A 13,695-nucleotide genomic window follows, 5' to 3' on the forward strand; every position below is an offset into this window, starting at 1 on the left:
CAAGGAGCAATGTAAGGTGTTCTGGGACCTCGGGTTAAGGTTAGGGTTGCGAGGGACGCCTTACGTACGCTCACGCCCTCGGCCTCGCAGTAGATCTGCAAAGGGCTGAGGCCGTCTGGGAAACGGACTTGCAGAAACTTCAAGACGGGGGAGCGCCACTCCCTCTCCTGAAAGGCAGAGGCATGCATCCGTCCGTCCGTCCGTCCGTCCGTCACATCTCTGGCCTCAACACGCTTGTGCGAGTCTTCCCACCTCCAGCTCCAGGATGCGGAACTCAAGCAGTTCGTTTTGGTCTCGGATATCCTGGATGTGCTCTTTCAGACGCGCTTCTTCCGCCTCCATCTGCCTGACCTGAAAAGACAGTCAGACCTCATCTGCGGGGCTTCCCGACAGGTGTGACGCCAAGCGACTCCGCCCAGCGCCTTTCTTTCCGTCACCTTTTCGGCCAACTGCTGATTGCTCTGACGCAGCAGCTGCTTCTCCTCCACCCACTTGACATTCTAGAAGAGACAAACGCGTGGACAGCTTTGGAATGTTGTGTCATTTTCATCCACAAATTCTTTGGTTGACTGGAAAATGACATTTGCTTTTCTCCGCATTTTCCCAGCCACGTTCGGGGGGGGGGTTGGTCCAGTAATGCCAGACGGATGAGTGACTGAAGAATGTAGCTATTTTGTCTGAGAAAAAGGTGTGCTCATTGATGAGCTTACCTGTCCTTGTTGCTTCAGCGCTGACTCCAGATCTGCTACTCTGCTTTGATAGTGACCCATTTCTACCATCAGCTTTTCTCTGGTCTGAAAGGAGGAGGAGGGAGGCTCCTCCTCCTCCTTTCAGACCAGAGAACACCCGAGGCTGGGTGAGAACGGGGAGGCTGCGACCCGGCCGGGGGTTGCGGGAAGGGGCGCCACCTTGATCTCCTTCTCGGCGTCGTAGTCCCCTTCGCTGGTCTGGGCTAGCAGAGCGTAGGCTCGTTGCAGCGCTTGATATTCTTGCGTCAGCTGGCGGTAGCGAAGCTCCGCCTCTTCATGCACACACCAATGCAACACAGCACTAGTACCAGAATCAGTCAGACCGGCGACAAAGCACCCGCGACGCAAAGACGAGTCCGATTCCAGGCTGAAGAGGAATGTTTGGTGCCAATACGCTGGCAGAAATGGCGGGCTACCTCTTCGGGTTCCGTGTCGGGGGTTCTGTCGGTGTGAAAAGACAAGGACGATCCGTCCGAGTCCACCAACACGTCTTCGTCGTAGCCGTAAAATGTTTCGATGACCTGCGGGCGCGGAAGCAAACATCTCTCTGAACAAACTGAAGCGACACCTCACGATGAATCGACGAGAGGAACGATAGCGAGAAAAAGGCCATTTCATCTTGCGCAACACCAAGCAGCCGCAAACAAACAGACTCACCTTGCAGGACCTCACGCTTTGTTCCTCCTCAGAGATTCTCGACGTCGGTATCGTAGCAGCAAATCTCTCTCCTGTCGACACAAATAATCCGCCTTTGAGATTCTTCGGATGCAAAGGGAACGAACGGCTCCGGCGCAGAAACAAACGCGACTCACAATGACATTTCTGACATGAGCTCCTGTCTCCAGAGCCTGAAAAACACGTCACCGGCAATGATTGGAGGGACGCTCGTCTTTTCCAAAAGTGACAACTACAGGGTGTGTCAGGGTTTTCCAGATTATCTTTATCGTATCATTGTGTTGCTTTGACTTTGACTGCGACCTGTAATAAATAATATTATTTATCCCTTATTTATCCCTATCGCTTATCCCTTCCTACACAAAGTTGTAAAACACCCCTTGCTATGTTTTGACTAGAGGTCAAGGGCTTCCTCTATTCAATCCACTCTTACACCCACCCTGTTTCTCTTAATTAAAATGCTCGTGCAGGAGCCGAGAGTCAGACTTCATTCGTACAACGGATGGACTCTCCACCTGCAGGTGTCCAAAAGAACTTACTTGTCTCCCGTGTGGTTCTTGCAAAATAAGTTGGAGCGAGCGCAACTCTAACAGGGTGCATTTTGCCACTAGCTGCCTACGGACAATGACGTCGCGCTCGCGGCTCATGGTTGACGGGCTGAGCAGCCGGGCAAGTCCGTCGTTTTCAGCGCACAGCGAGTGGCAAAGGCGCTGACAAAACGGGAGCTTTGAGCTGCTGAAAACGGCAAAACAAGTCTAAAGCGTGTTCAAACGCGTGCGCACAATGCTCCTGCTTGAAAGGTCGGAATTTAAGGGGCCAATTTTTTGGATGGCGGCCGCCGGCCAAGCTTTGGACGGAAAAGGTTTCCTGGCGACAGCGAGCGAGCGCGGCGCTGCCGTACGTGCACCGAGTCGCCTGCCTGAAGACCTTGGACAAGTCGTCGATGATGTGCCGCTGCTCCACAACTTGAAGGAACTCCATTTCACCGTCCTGCTGGCCGCAACCGCGGTCCAGGTCATTGAGCGAACTAGGCCTTCTCTGTGGAACACAAATGCAGTGGACTCTGTTGGCACGCCGCCGTTGTCCGCGTCGACTTACCAAGCTTGCCATCTCCTCGTTCTCCTGGGTGACAAAGCGCACTTTGTTTTCAAGGCGACACAGCACCAGCGAGAGTTCTTCATTCTTCCTGCTCAGGCGTTTGTTTTTGTACAGGAGTGGCAGAAACTGGCTTTCTGTTTCTCTCAGTCGCTTTAGCTGCAAGCATGAAGTGCGGGATGTGAAAGACGCACAACACGCGGGCCAGAACGTATCCATTCCTTTTGCATCGGTTTGAACGGAATCGTGCCTTTGGCTCCCAATAAAAGACATCTACCAGGCAACCGACTCGCCGCGCCGCTCAACTAATAAGCAAGCGCAATGGGTGCCTCGCTGGATGGCGCGCATCAAACGTAGCGCAAACCTTCAAGCGTGCCGTCAATAAATTACCAGTTCATTGCGCTCTTCAGAAAGCAGGGCGTTTCGATCCTCCAGTTTCCTGATGACTGCGCTGAGCTCAGCGATTTTCAGATGAAACCGTCGCGTGTCCCGATCCTCCTGAGACTGAAAACGCCCCGCAACACACACACACAAGCACTCGTTCAAAGTTCAAAACTGTTTTTGTGCTACCTTCCTCCAGCAACGAACTAAGTCATGCGTACTGCAAGTGTGTGATGAGGTGGCTTACGCAATGAAGAGGATTGCTAGTAGCGGCGTTGACCCCACTTCCAGGGTAGTTTAGGCCCGCCCTTTGGGAATCCCTCAGGGCAGCGATCTGCTGCTCGGCAGCCTGAGTCTGCAGCTGAAGGCGGTGGACGTGGCCGGCCCCAGGGCTTCATCCAAAACACTAACCGCTCTGTCTTTCAGCTTGATCTCATCCGTCTGGATGTACAAACGGGGAGCGCTCAGGCAGGCGGGCAAACTCATTTGCCAGAATTGTGACAAAAACAAAGAGAGCAACCGGCCAATTTTTTTCTTGAATCTACTAGAACACCTTTGCTGTGACAAAAGCGAAGCGAGCAACCGGACATTTTCTTCTTGTGAAATAGAATAGAATAGAATGCCTTAGGTGTCATTGCACTGCAGGTATACAACGAAATTGGGAACATAGCCACGCACCGCGCATCTGATCAGTCCTACCAGTCGGCGGATCTCCCTCTCGCAGTCTCTCTTGGTTCGGCTCAGCTCCTCCCGATGCTGGTGATGAGCCGATCGGAGCTCGGCCGCTCGGGACTGCCAGGCCTGCTGGGCCGCTGCCAGGGCTTCTTCCGCGCTCCTGGTGGAGGCGACACCGCTCGGTCTCCCGACACCGCCGCGTCTCCTCCACCTCCGCCAGCAAAGCGCCCCCCCTCCTCACCTGAGCAGACATTGCGCCACACCGGGCCGTTGAGACCGCAACGGAGCGCCGCGACGCTTACTGGGGACAAGCTACACAATACGGTCGCGGCCGCATCGAAGCCCGACGTGGCGTGCGGATAGTCAGACACGGATAGAGCGGATCACCTTGTCCATGGAGCCGTCCCTCAGGCTGAGGACCAAGGCATTCAGTCGCTGGATCTCTCCATCTTTGATTTTGATCACTCTCATCAGCTCCATTTCATGCTGCCGCAGTAATGTCTCCCTGGTAATGGCTAACTCTTTCTGCTTCTCCTCATGGAGTTTGCTTTTGAGTTCCGTCATGGCGGCGGTGGCACGGTGGTGCTCCGCCCGCAGGTCCTGACTTCTCTCTCTCTCCAGACAGCTGACCTGACATGACTTAGACTTAGACTTAGACAAACTTTATTGTCATCTTGTCTGCACATGGTGCATACAAAACGAAATTCCGTTGCATACGTCTTACAACAAAGTAGTGATATTGCAGTTGAATAGAAGTAACATATCCTATGACAATATATATATATACATATACTATATATATATATATATATATATATATTAAAAATAAGTATAAAGTGCAGCAGTGATAATTATGCAATAGTGCAAGTAGGCAAAACAGTATTCAAGAGTGTGCAGAGGAATGCTAAACCATGTATTAAACTTCTATTTAAAGGGTTTATACAAGTTCAGTAAAGTTGGTAGTGCGAGATAGTGCAAGATAGAGGTCCGTAGTGTCATAAAGTACAGTTCTGTGAATGTGTGATGCAGAGTTCAGTTTAGAGCTCAACAGTTCTAGTGTTCAACAGTCTGATGACAGCAGGGAAAAAGCTGTTGCAGAACCTGGTGGACCTGCAGCGGATGCTGCAAACCTCTTCCCAGAGGGCAGCAGGGAGAACAGTCCATGGTGGGGGTGTGATGGGTCATTGATGATGTTACGGGCACGGGACATGCAGCGCTGAGATGAAATGTCCTGAATGGAGGGAAGAGGAGCCCCTATGATCCTCTCTGCTGTCCTCACCACTCTCCTCACGTTCTTCCAATCGGAGGCGGTGCAGCCTCCACACCACACAGAGAGACAGCTTGTCAGAATGCTCTCTATGGTGCTCCTGTAGAACGTCCTCATGATGGGTGGGGGCAGGTGGGCTTTCCTCATCCTCCGCAGGAAGTACAAGCGCTTCTGTGCCCTCTTGACCAGTGCCGTAGTGTTCATAGTCCAGGTGAGGTCTTCTGTGATGTGGACCCCCAGGAATTTGGTGGTGCTGACCACCTCCACAGCTGAGCTGTTGATGATCAGTGGAGCGTGGTGAGGCTGTTTTTTCCTGAAGTCGACGATGATCTCCTTCATCTTCTCCTCATTCAGGATCAGGCTGTTTTCTCTGCACCAGCCCACCAGCTGCTCCACCTCCTCTCTGTAGTCCAGGTCGTTGTTGTCTCTGATGAGCCCCACCACCGTTGTGTCGTCTGCTGACTTCACGATGTGATTGGTGGTGAACCTGAGGACGCAGTCGTGTGTCATCAGGGTGCACAGCAGGGGGCTCAGGACGCAGCCCTGAAGGGAGCCTGTGCTGAGGGTGATGACATCAGAGGTGTTCTGTCCGACCCGGACTGACTGAGGTCTGTTGGTGAGGAAGTCTAGCAGCCAGTTGCGAAGGGGGGTGTTGAAGCCCAGGTGTTCCAATTTTCCTACCAGATGCTGTGGGATGATGGTGTTAAACGCTGAGCTGAAGTCCAGGAACAGCCTCCGCACATGGGTGTTCTTCTCCTCCAGGTGAGCCAGGCTCAGGTGAAGAACGGAGGAGATGGCGTCCTGAGTGGAGCGGTTTTGCCGGTCGGCAAACTGGAACGGGTCAAATAATAGGGGGAGTCTGGAAACGATGTGACCTTTAAGCAGCCTTTCGAAGCACTTCATCATAACCGGAGTCAGTGCAACAGGCCGGTAATCATTAAATGAGGTGATTTGAGGTTTCTTCGGCACCGGAATGATGGAGGCAGTCTTAAAGCACGCCGGCACTGTGGCTTGGCCCAGCGAGGTGTTAAAAATGTCTGTGATGACCCCAGCCAGATGACTTGCACATTCCCTGAACACACGCCCAGGAATGTTGTCGGGGCCAGGGGCCTTACAGGGGTTGACTCTCCTCAGGGTCTTCAACACATCGGCGGAGTCAAGGCAGAGTACCTCCTCTTCCTGATGGGGGACAGTTTTAACTGCTGGAGTGCCGTTTAGTGCCTCGAACCTCCCAAAGAAGTTATTTAGACCATTTAGAAAGTCAGCATCAACTACACCCACCGGGGGGGGGGAGGGGGAGTTGTAGTCTGTAATCGCCCGTATGCCTTGCCACATACTCCTGATGTTTTTGACGTCGTGGAAACGATCCTGAAATTTTCGACTGCGGTCTCGCTTCGCTATCCTGATGGCACGGTTCAAGTTGGCTCTCGCTGTCCTCAGTGTCTCCTTGTCGCCAGACTTGAAGGCAGAGTTCCGCGCTCGTAGCGTTTGACGTACCTCCTCAGTCATCCAGGGTCGTTGGTTGCCCCGGGTGATGATATTCTTAGTGGTGCTGACGTCCTCGGTGCATTTGTTGATGTAGGCTGACACAGTCATGGCACACGCATGTCTAATCTACATCGGGAAAACTGGGAGGGAGGGAGGCAGGCAGGGAGGCAGGCAGGGAGGCAGGCAGGGAGGCAGGCAGTGTCTGTCTGTTGAGGTTTTCACCTTGTTCTTCTCCTGCTGAAGTTCTAACTGGACGTCCATCAGTTTGGTTCTCAGCTCGTCATTGGCGGCCTGAAGGGCGTCCGTTCGCTCCGCCTTGGCCCGCCCTGCCGGAGCTCGTTTGGACATCTCTTACTCGAGTCTCGCCCGGTCGTCAGTCAGAGATCACAACATTTGTACCTGGAGAGCACAAACGCAGCGCTGTTTTCCACTGGCTTCGAACTCAACTTCAATCGGTACCGTAACTTACAACATCATAAACATAGAACTAGCTTGACTTATTCATTGAATAAATGCATTTGGTTCTTCAAAACTGCATCACGCAACATAGCGTGACCGAGACGGCCGTTATCCACCTGCGTGAAGTTATTTGGTGAAATGAATGAGATGTTTAAGACACCATCGTTCTGTCTCTATGTAGATGAAGGGAAATAATCGATTGCTGAAGGTCCAAAGGTGTTGTGATAAACAAATAAACATATTAGTGATTAGTGACATATTTGTGATAAACATATTAGGCAGGATAATCACATATGTTAACGTGACTGCCCACACTGTATTTATTTATGGTTATTTGTTAAATCGAGTACTGTTAGACATGAAATAGGAAGTGTTTAACATAAATGGAAGACGAAAGGGGTACTCACCATTGTAGCTCCTGCTGGTCAATGATACGAGCCTCTTCTTGCAGTGGAAAACATACAGCCAACAAACACCGTGGAACCTAAAGGAATGAAATTAAACATTAACATTTAGCCTCAACCAACATTCACAGATACAACGCAACGCAAACTACACAAACGTAAATCTTTTTAAACACAATGAGTTGTACTTACCGTGTACGCTCTAGACGGTCCACTTGCAAGCAGAAAATAAAGATATTTCTGTTGATAATCGTCGTGTTTGTATCCGGTGTCTCGCTCAAGGCCATTGCGCCCACAGATTTGAATTTTGGCGAGAGTTCAGCCTATTGACGTCATTTCCGCGGTGTAATACCCGCATATCTGAAACGGCAAAGTTAAGAGTAGAGTTAAATAAAGTTTTTAGTCAACGCAATAATTTACAACCGTTGACCAGTCGAAATAATCGTCGAAATTTGGCGTCTGTGGCTGGAAGCAGACGCCGAGTTCGACATTCCTCCCAAACGCCACACTCCCTCGCTTTTCAGGGCTAAAAAAAACAGTTGTAATTACCTTGTACGCTCTAGACGGTCAAGTTGCAAGCTGAAAACAAAAATATTTGCCTTGTTAGTCATCGTGTTACTAACCGCTGTGTCTTGTTTGCCAGAATTGCCGCTTTCCTACTTCCTGTTGCAAGCCACGCCCACGGATTATAATTTTGCCGTGAGTTCCGCCTATTGACGTCATGTCCGCGTCACATGACTGCGACGTAATATTATCTAAAACTGTTTGTGCGGTATTGTGTTGTTCTGTGCGGTATTGTGTTATTCTGTGCAGCGTCGTGTTGTTCTGTGCGGCGTCGTGTTGTTCAGTGCGACGTCGTGTTGTTCAGTTCGGCATGGTGTTGTTCAGTGCGGCATGGTGTTGTTCAGTGCGGCATGGTGTTGTTCAGTGCGGCATAATGTTGTTCAGTGCGGCATAATGTTGTTCAGTGCGGCATGGTGTTGTTCAGTGCGGCATGGTGTTGTTCAGTGCGGCATGGTGTTGTTCAGTGCGGCATAATGTTGTTCAGTGCGCCATAATGTTGTTCAGTGCGGCATGGTGTTGTTCAGTGCGGGATGGTGTTGTTCAGTGCAGGATGGTGTTGTTCAGTGCGGCATGGTGTTGTTCAATGCGGCATGGTGTTGTTCAGTGCGGGATGGTGTTGTTCAGTGCGGCATGGTGTTGTTCAGTGCGGCATAATGTTGTTCAGTGCGGCATGGTGTTGTTCAGTGCGGCATGGTGTTGTTCAGTGCGGCATGGTGTTGTTCAGTGCGGCATGGTGTTGTTCAGTGCGGAATGGTGTTGTTCAGTGCGGCATGGTGTTGTTCAGTCCGGGATGGTGTTGTTCAATGCGGGATCGTGTTGTTCAGTGCGGGGTGGTGTTGTTCAGTGCGGGATGGTGTTGTTCAGTGCGGCATGGTGTTGTTCAATGCGGCATGGTGTTGTTCAGTGCGGGATGGTGTTGTTCATTGCGGCATGGTGTTGTTCAGTGCGGCATGGTGTTGTTCAGTGCGGCATGGTGTTGTTCAGTGCGGCATGGTGTTGTTCAGTGCGGCATAATGTTGTTCAGTGCGGCATGGTGTTGTTCAGTGTGGAAAGGTGTTGTTCAGTGCAGGATGGTGTTGTTCAGTGCGGCATGGTGTTGTTCAATGCAGGATCGTGTTGTTCAGTGCGGCATAATGTTGTTCAGTGCAGCATGGTGTTGTTCAGTGCGGCATGGTGTTGTTCAGTGCGACATAATGTTGTTTAGTGCGGCATAATGTTGTTCAGTGCGGCATAATGTTCAGTGCGGCATGGTGTTGTTCAGTGCGGCATGGTGTTGTTCAGTGCGGCATGGTGTTGTTCAGTGCAGGATGGTGTTGTTCAGTGCGGCATGGTGTTGTTCAATGCGGCATGGTGTTGTTCAGTGCGGGATGGTGTTGTTCAGTGCAGGATGGTGTTGTTCAGTGCGGCATGGTGTTGTTCAGTGCGGAATGGTGTTGTTCAGTGCGGCATGGTGTTGTTCAGTGCGGCATGGTGTTGTTCAGTGCAGGATGGTGTTGTTCAATGCGGGATCGTGTTGTTCAGTGCGGCATGGTGTTGTTCAGTGCGGCATGGTGTTGTTCAGTGCGGCATAATGTTGTTCAGTGCGGCATGGTGTTGTTCAGTGCGGCATGGTGTTGTTCAGTGCGGCATGGTGTTGTTCAGTGCGGCATGGTGTTGTTCAGTGCGGCATAATGTTGTCCAGTGCGCCATAATGTTGTTCAGTGCGGCATGGTGTTGTTTAGTGCGGGATGGTGTTGTTCAGTGCAGGATGGTGTTGTTCAGTGCGGCATGGTGTTGTTCAATGCGGCATGGTGTTGTTCAGTGCGGGATGGTGTTGTTCAGTGCGGCATGGTGTTGTTCAGTGCGGCATAATGTTGTTCAGTGCGGCATGGTGTTGTTCAGTGCGGCATGGTGTTGTTCAGTGCGGCATGGTGTTGTTCAGTGCGGCATGGTGTTGTTCAGTGCGGAATGGTGTTGTTCAGTGCGGCATGGTGTTGTTCAGTGCGGGATGGTGTTGTTCAATGCGGGATCGTGTTGTTCAGTGCGGGGTGGTGTTGTTCAGTGCAGGATGGTGTTGTTCAGTGCAGGATGGTGTTGTTCAGTGCGGCATGGTGTTGTTCAATGCAGGATCGTGTTGTTCAGTGCAGCATGGTGTTGTTCAGTGCGGCATGGTGTTGTTCAATGCGGCATGGTGTTGTTCAGTGCGGGATGGTGTTGTTCAGTGCGGCATGGTGTTTTTCAGTGCGGCATAATGTTGTTCAGTGCGGCATGGTGTTGTTCAGTGCGGCATGGTGTTGTTCAGTGCGACATAATGTTGTTCAGTGCGGCATAATGTTGTTCAGTGCGGCATGGTGTTGTTCAGTGCGGCATGGTGTTGTTCAGTGCGGCATGGTGTTGTTCAGTGCGGCATGGTGTTGTTCAGTGCAGGATGGTGTTGTTCAGTGCGGCATGGTGTTGTTCAATGCGGCATGGTGTTGTTCAGTGCGGGATGGTGTTGTTCAGTGCAGGATGGTGTTGTTCAGTGCGGCATGGTGTTGTTCAGTGCGGAATGGTGTTGTTCAGTGCGGCATGGTGTTGTTCAGTGCGGCATGGTGTTGTTCAGTGCAGGATGGTGTTGTTCAATGCGGGATCGTGTTGTTCAGTGCGGCATGGTGTTGTTCAGTGCGGCATGGTGTTGTTCAGTGCGGCATAATGTTGTTCAGTGCGGCATGGTGTTGTTCAGTGCGGCATGGTGTTGTTCAGTGCGGCATGGTGTTGTTCAGTGCGGCATGGTGTTGTTCAGTGCGGCATAATGTTGTCCAGTGCGCCATAATGTTGTTCAGTGCGGCATGGTGTTGTTTGGTGCGGGATGGTGTTGTTCAGTGCAGGATGGTGTTGTTCAGTGCGGCATGGTGTTGTTCAGTGCGGCATGGTGTTGTTCAGTGCGGCATGGTGTTGTTCAGTGCGGCATGGTGTTGTTCAGTGCGGAATGGTGTTGTTCAGTGCGGCATGGTGTTGTTCAGTGCGGGATGGTGTTGTTCAATGCGGGATCGTGTTGTTCAGTGCGGGGTGGTGTTGTTCAGTGCAGGATGGTGTTGTTCAGTGCAGGATGGTGTTGTTCAGTGCGGCATGGTGTTGTTCAATGCAGGATCGTGTTGTTCAGTGCAGCATAATGTTGTTCAGTGCAGCATGGTGTTGTTCAGTGCGGCATGGTGTTGTTCAGTGCGGGATGGTGTTGTTCAGTGCGGCATGGTGTTTTTCAGTGCGGCATAATGTTGTTCAGTGCGGCATGGTGTTGTTCAGTGCGGCATAATGTTCAGTGCGGCATAATGTTGTTCAGTGCGGCATGGTGTTGTTCAGTGCGACATAATGTTGTTCAGTGCGGCATAATGTTGTTCAGTGCGGCATGGTGTTGTTCAGTGCGGCATGGTGTTGTTCAGTGCGGCATGGTGTTGTTCAGTGCGGCATGGTGTTGTTCAGTGCAGGATGGTGTTGTTCAGTGCAGGATGGTGTTGTTCAATGCGGCATGGTGTTGTTCAGTGCGGGATGGTGTTGTTCAGTGCAGGATGGTGTTGTTCAGTGCGGCATGGTGTTGTTCAGTGCGGAATGGTGTTGTTCAGTGCGGCATGGTGTTGTTCAGTGCGGCATGGTGTTGTTCAGTGCAGGATGGTGTTGTTCAATGCGGGATGGTGTTGTTCAGTGCGGGATGGTGTTGTTCAGTGCAGGATGGTGTTGTTCAGTGCGGCATGGTGTTGTTCAATGCGGCATGGTGTTGTTCAGTGCAGGATGGTGTTGTTCAGTGCGGCATGGTGTTGTTAAATGCGGCATGGTGTTGTTCAATGCGGCATGGTGTTGTTCAGTGCGGCATGGTGTTGTTCAGTGCGGCATGGTGTTGTTCAGTGCAGCGTAATGTTGTTCAGTTCGGCATGGTGTTGTTCAGTGCGGAATGGTGTTGTTCAGTGCGGCATGGTGTTGTTCAGTGCGGGATGGTGTTGTTCAGTGCGGCATGGTGTTGCTCAGTGCGGCATGGTGTTGTTCAGTGCGGGATGGTGTTGTTCATTGCGGCATGGTGTTGTTCAGTGCGGCATGGTGTTGTTCAGTGCGGCATGGTGTTGTTCAGTGCGGCATAATGTTGTTCAGTGCGCCATAATGTTGTTCAGTGCGGCATGGTGTTGTTCAGTGCGGGATGGTGTTGTTCAGTGCAGGATGGTGTTGTTCAGTGCGGCATGGTGTTGTTCAATGCGGGATCGTGTTGTTCAGTGCGGCATGGTGTTGTTCAGTGCGGCATGGTGTTGTTCAGTGCGGCATGGTGTTGTTCAGTGCGGCATGGTGTTGTTCAGTGCGGCATAATGTTGTTCAGTGCGGCATAATGTTGTTCAGTGCGGCATAATGTTGTTCAGTGCGGCATGGTGTTGTTCAGTGCGGCATGGTGTTGTTCAGTGCGGCATGGTGTTGTTCAGTGCAGGATGGTGTTGTTCAGTGCGGCATGGTGTTGTTCAATGCGGCATGGTGTTGTTCAGTGCGGGATGGTGTTGTTCAGTGCGGCATGGTGTTCAGTGCGGCATGGTGTTCAGTGCGGCATGGTGTTGTTCAGTGCGGCATGGTGTTGTTCAGTGCAGGATGGTGTTGTTCAATGCAGGATCGTGTTGTTCAGTGCGGCATGGTGTTGTTCAGTGCGGCATGGTGTTGTTCAGTGCGGCATAATGTTGTTCAGTGCGGCATGGTGTTGTTCAGTGCGGCATGGTGTTGTTCAGTGCGGCATGGTGTTGTTCAGTGCGGCATGGTGTTGTTCAGTGCGGCATAATGTTGTTCAGTGCGGCATGGTGTTGTTCAGTGCGGAATGGTGTTGTTCAGTGCGGCATGGTGTTTAGTGCGGGATGGTGTTGTTCAGTGCAGGATGGTGTTGTTCAGTGCGGCATGGTGTTGTTCAGTGCGGGATGGTGTTCAATGCGGGATCGTGTTGTTCAGTGCGGCATGGTGTTGTTCAGTGCGGCATGGTGTTGTTCAGTGCGGCATGGTGTTGTTCATTTCGGCATAATGTTGTTCAGTGCGGCATAATGTTGTTTAGTGCGGCATGGTGTTGTTCAGTGCGGGATGGTGTTGTTCAGTGCGTTATAATGTTGTTCAGTGCGGCATGGTGTTGTTCAGTGCGGCATGGTGTTGTTCAGTGCGGCATGGTGTTGTTCAGTGCGGCATAATGTTGTTCAGTGCGGCATAATGTTGTTCAGTGCGGCATGGTGTTGTTCAGTGCGGGATGGTGTTGTTCAGTGCGGGATGGTGTTGTTCAGTGCGGCATGGTGTTCAATGCGGAATGGTGTTGTTCAGTGCAGGATGGTGTTGTTCAGTGCGGCATGGTGTTGTTCAGTGCGGCATGGTGTTGTTCAGTGCGGCATAATGTTCAGTGCGGCATAATGTTGTTCAGTGCGGCATGGTGTTGTTCAGTGCGGGATGGTGTTGTTCAGTGCAGGATGGTGTTGTTCAGTGCGGCATGGTGTTCAGTGCGGGATGGTGTCTTTCAGTGCGGCATGGTGTCGTTCAGTGCGGCATGGTGTCTTTCAGTGCGGCATGGTGTCGTTCAGTGAGGCATGGTGTTGTTCAGTGCGGCATGGTGTTGTTTAGTGCGGCATGGTGTTGTTCAGTGCGGGATGGTGTTGTTCAGTGTGGCATGGTGTTCAGTGCGGCATGGTGTTGTTCAGTGCGGTATCGTGTTGTTCAGTGCGGTATCGTGTTTCTCAGTGCGGTATCGTGTTGTTCAGTGCAGTATCGTTGTGTTGTTCGTATTGTGTTTAACACTTAGCCTCTAACAATTAGCCTCTAACACTTAGCCTCTAGCATCTAGAAGGTAAATAAATAGGAAGGAAGGACTCACCGGTGACGCCTTCGCCCACGTCCAAGCGTTGTACTTTGTATTTTCATCCTTCTGACAGTGGAAAACATAGCCAACAAACACCGTGGAACCTAAACGAATGAAAGAAAACTA

At 51.4% G+C, this 13,695-nt stretch overlaps 2 long non-coding RNA genes across 2 annotated transcripts; both read right to left on the reverse strand.

The window, feature by feature from the left end:
- Positions 1 to 875: 875 nt before the first annotated feature.
- Positions 876 to 1,503, reverse strand: LOC148379571 (uncharacterized). The gene is made up of 3 exons (XR_015855516.1): positions 1,407 to 1,503; positions 1,166 to 1,270; positions 876 to 1,021 (listed from the first exon to the last, which is right to left on the reverse strand). It is a non-coding gene; the product is annotated as an uncharacterized LOC148379571 (long non-coding RNA).
- A 59-nt stretch (positions 1,504 to 1,562) lies between these two features.
- Positions 1,563 to 3,747, reverse strand: LOC148379572 (uncharacterized). The gene is made up of 4 exons (XR_015855446.1): positions 3,600 to 3,747; positions 3,148 to 3,341; positions 2,910 to 3,023; positions 1,563 to 2,678 (listed from the first exon to the last, which is right to left on the reverse strand). It is a non-coding gene; the product is annotated as an uncharacterized LOC148379572 (long non-coding RNA).
- Positions 3,748 to 13,695: the final 9,948 nt, after the last annotated feature.

The sequence above is a fragment of the Syngnathus floridae genome, chromosome 22, assembly GCF_059516105.1.
Source record: "Syngnathus floridae isolate MCC-2025c chromosome 22, RoL_Sflo_1.0, whole genome shotgun sequence".
Taxonomy (NCBI): domain Eukaryota; kingdom Metazoa; phylum Chordata; class Actinopteri; order Syngnathiformes; family Syngnathidae; genus Syngnathus; species Syngnathus floridae.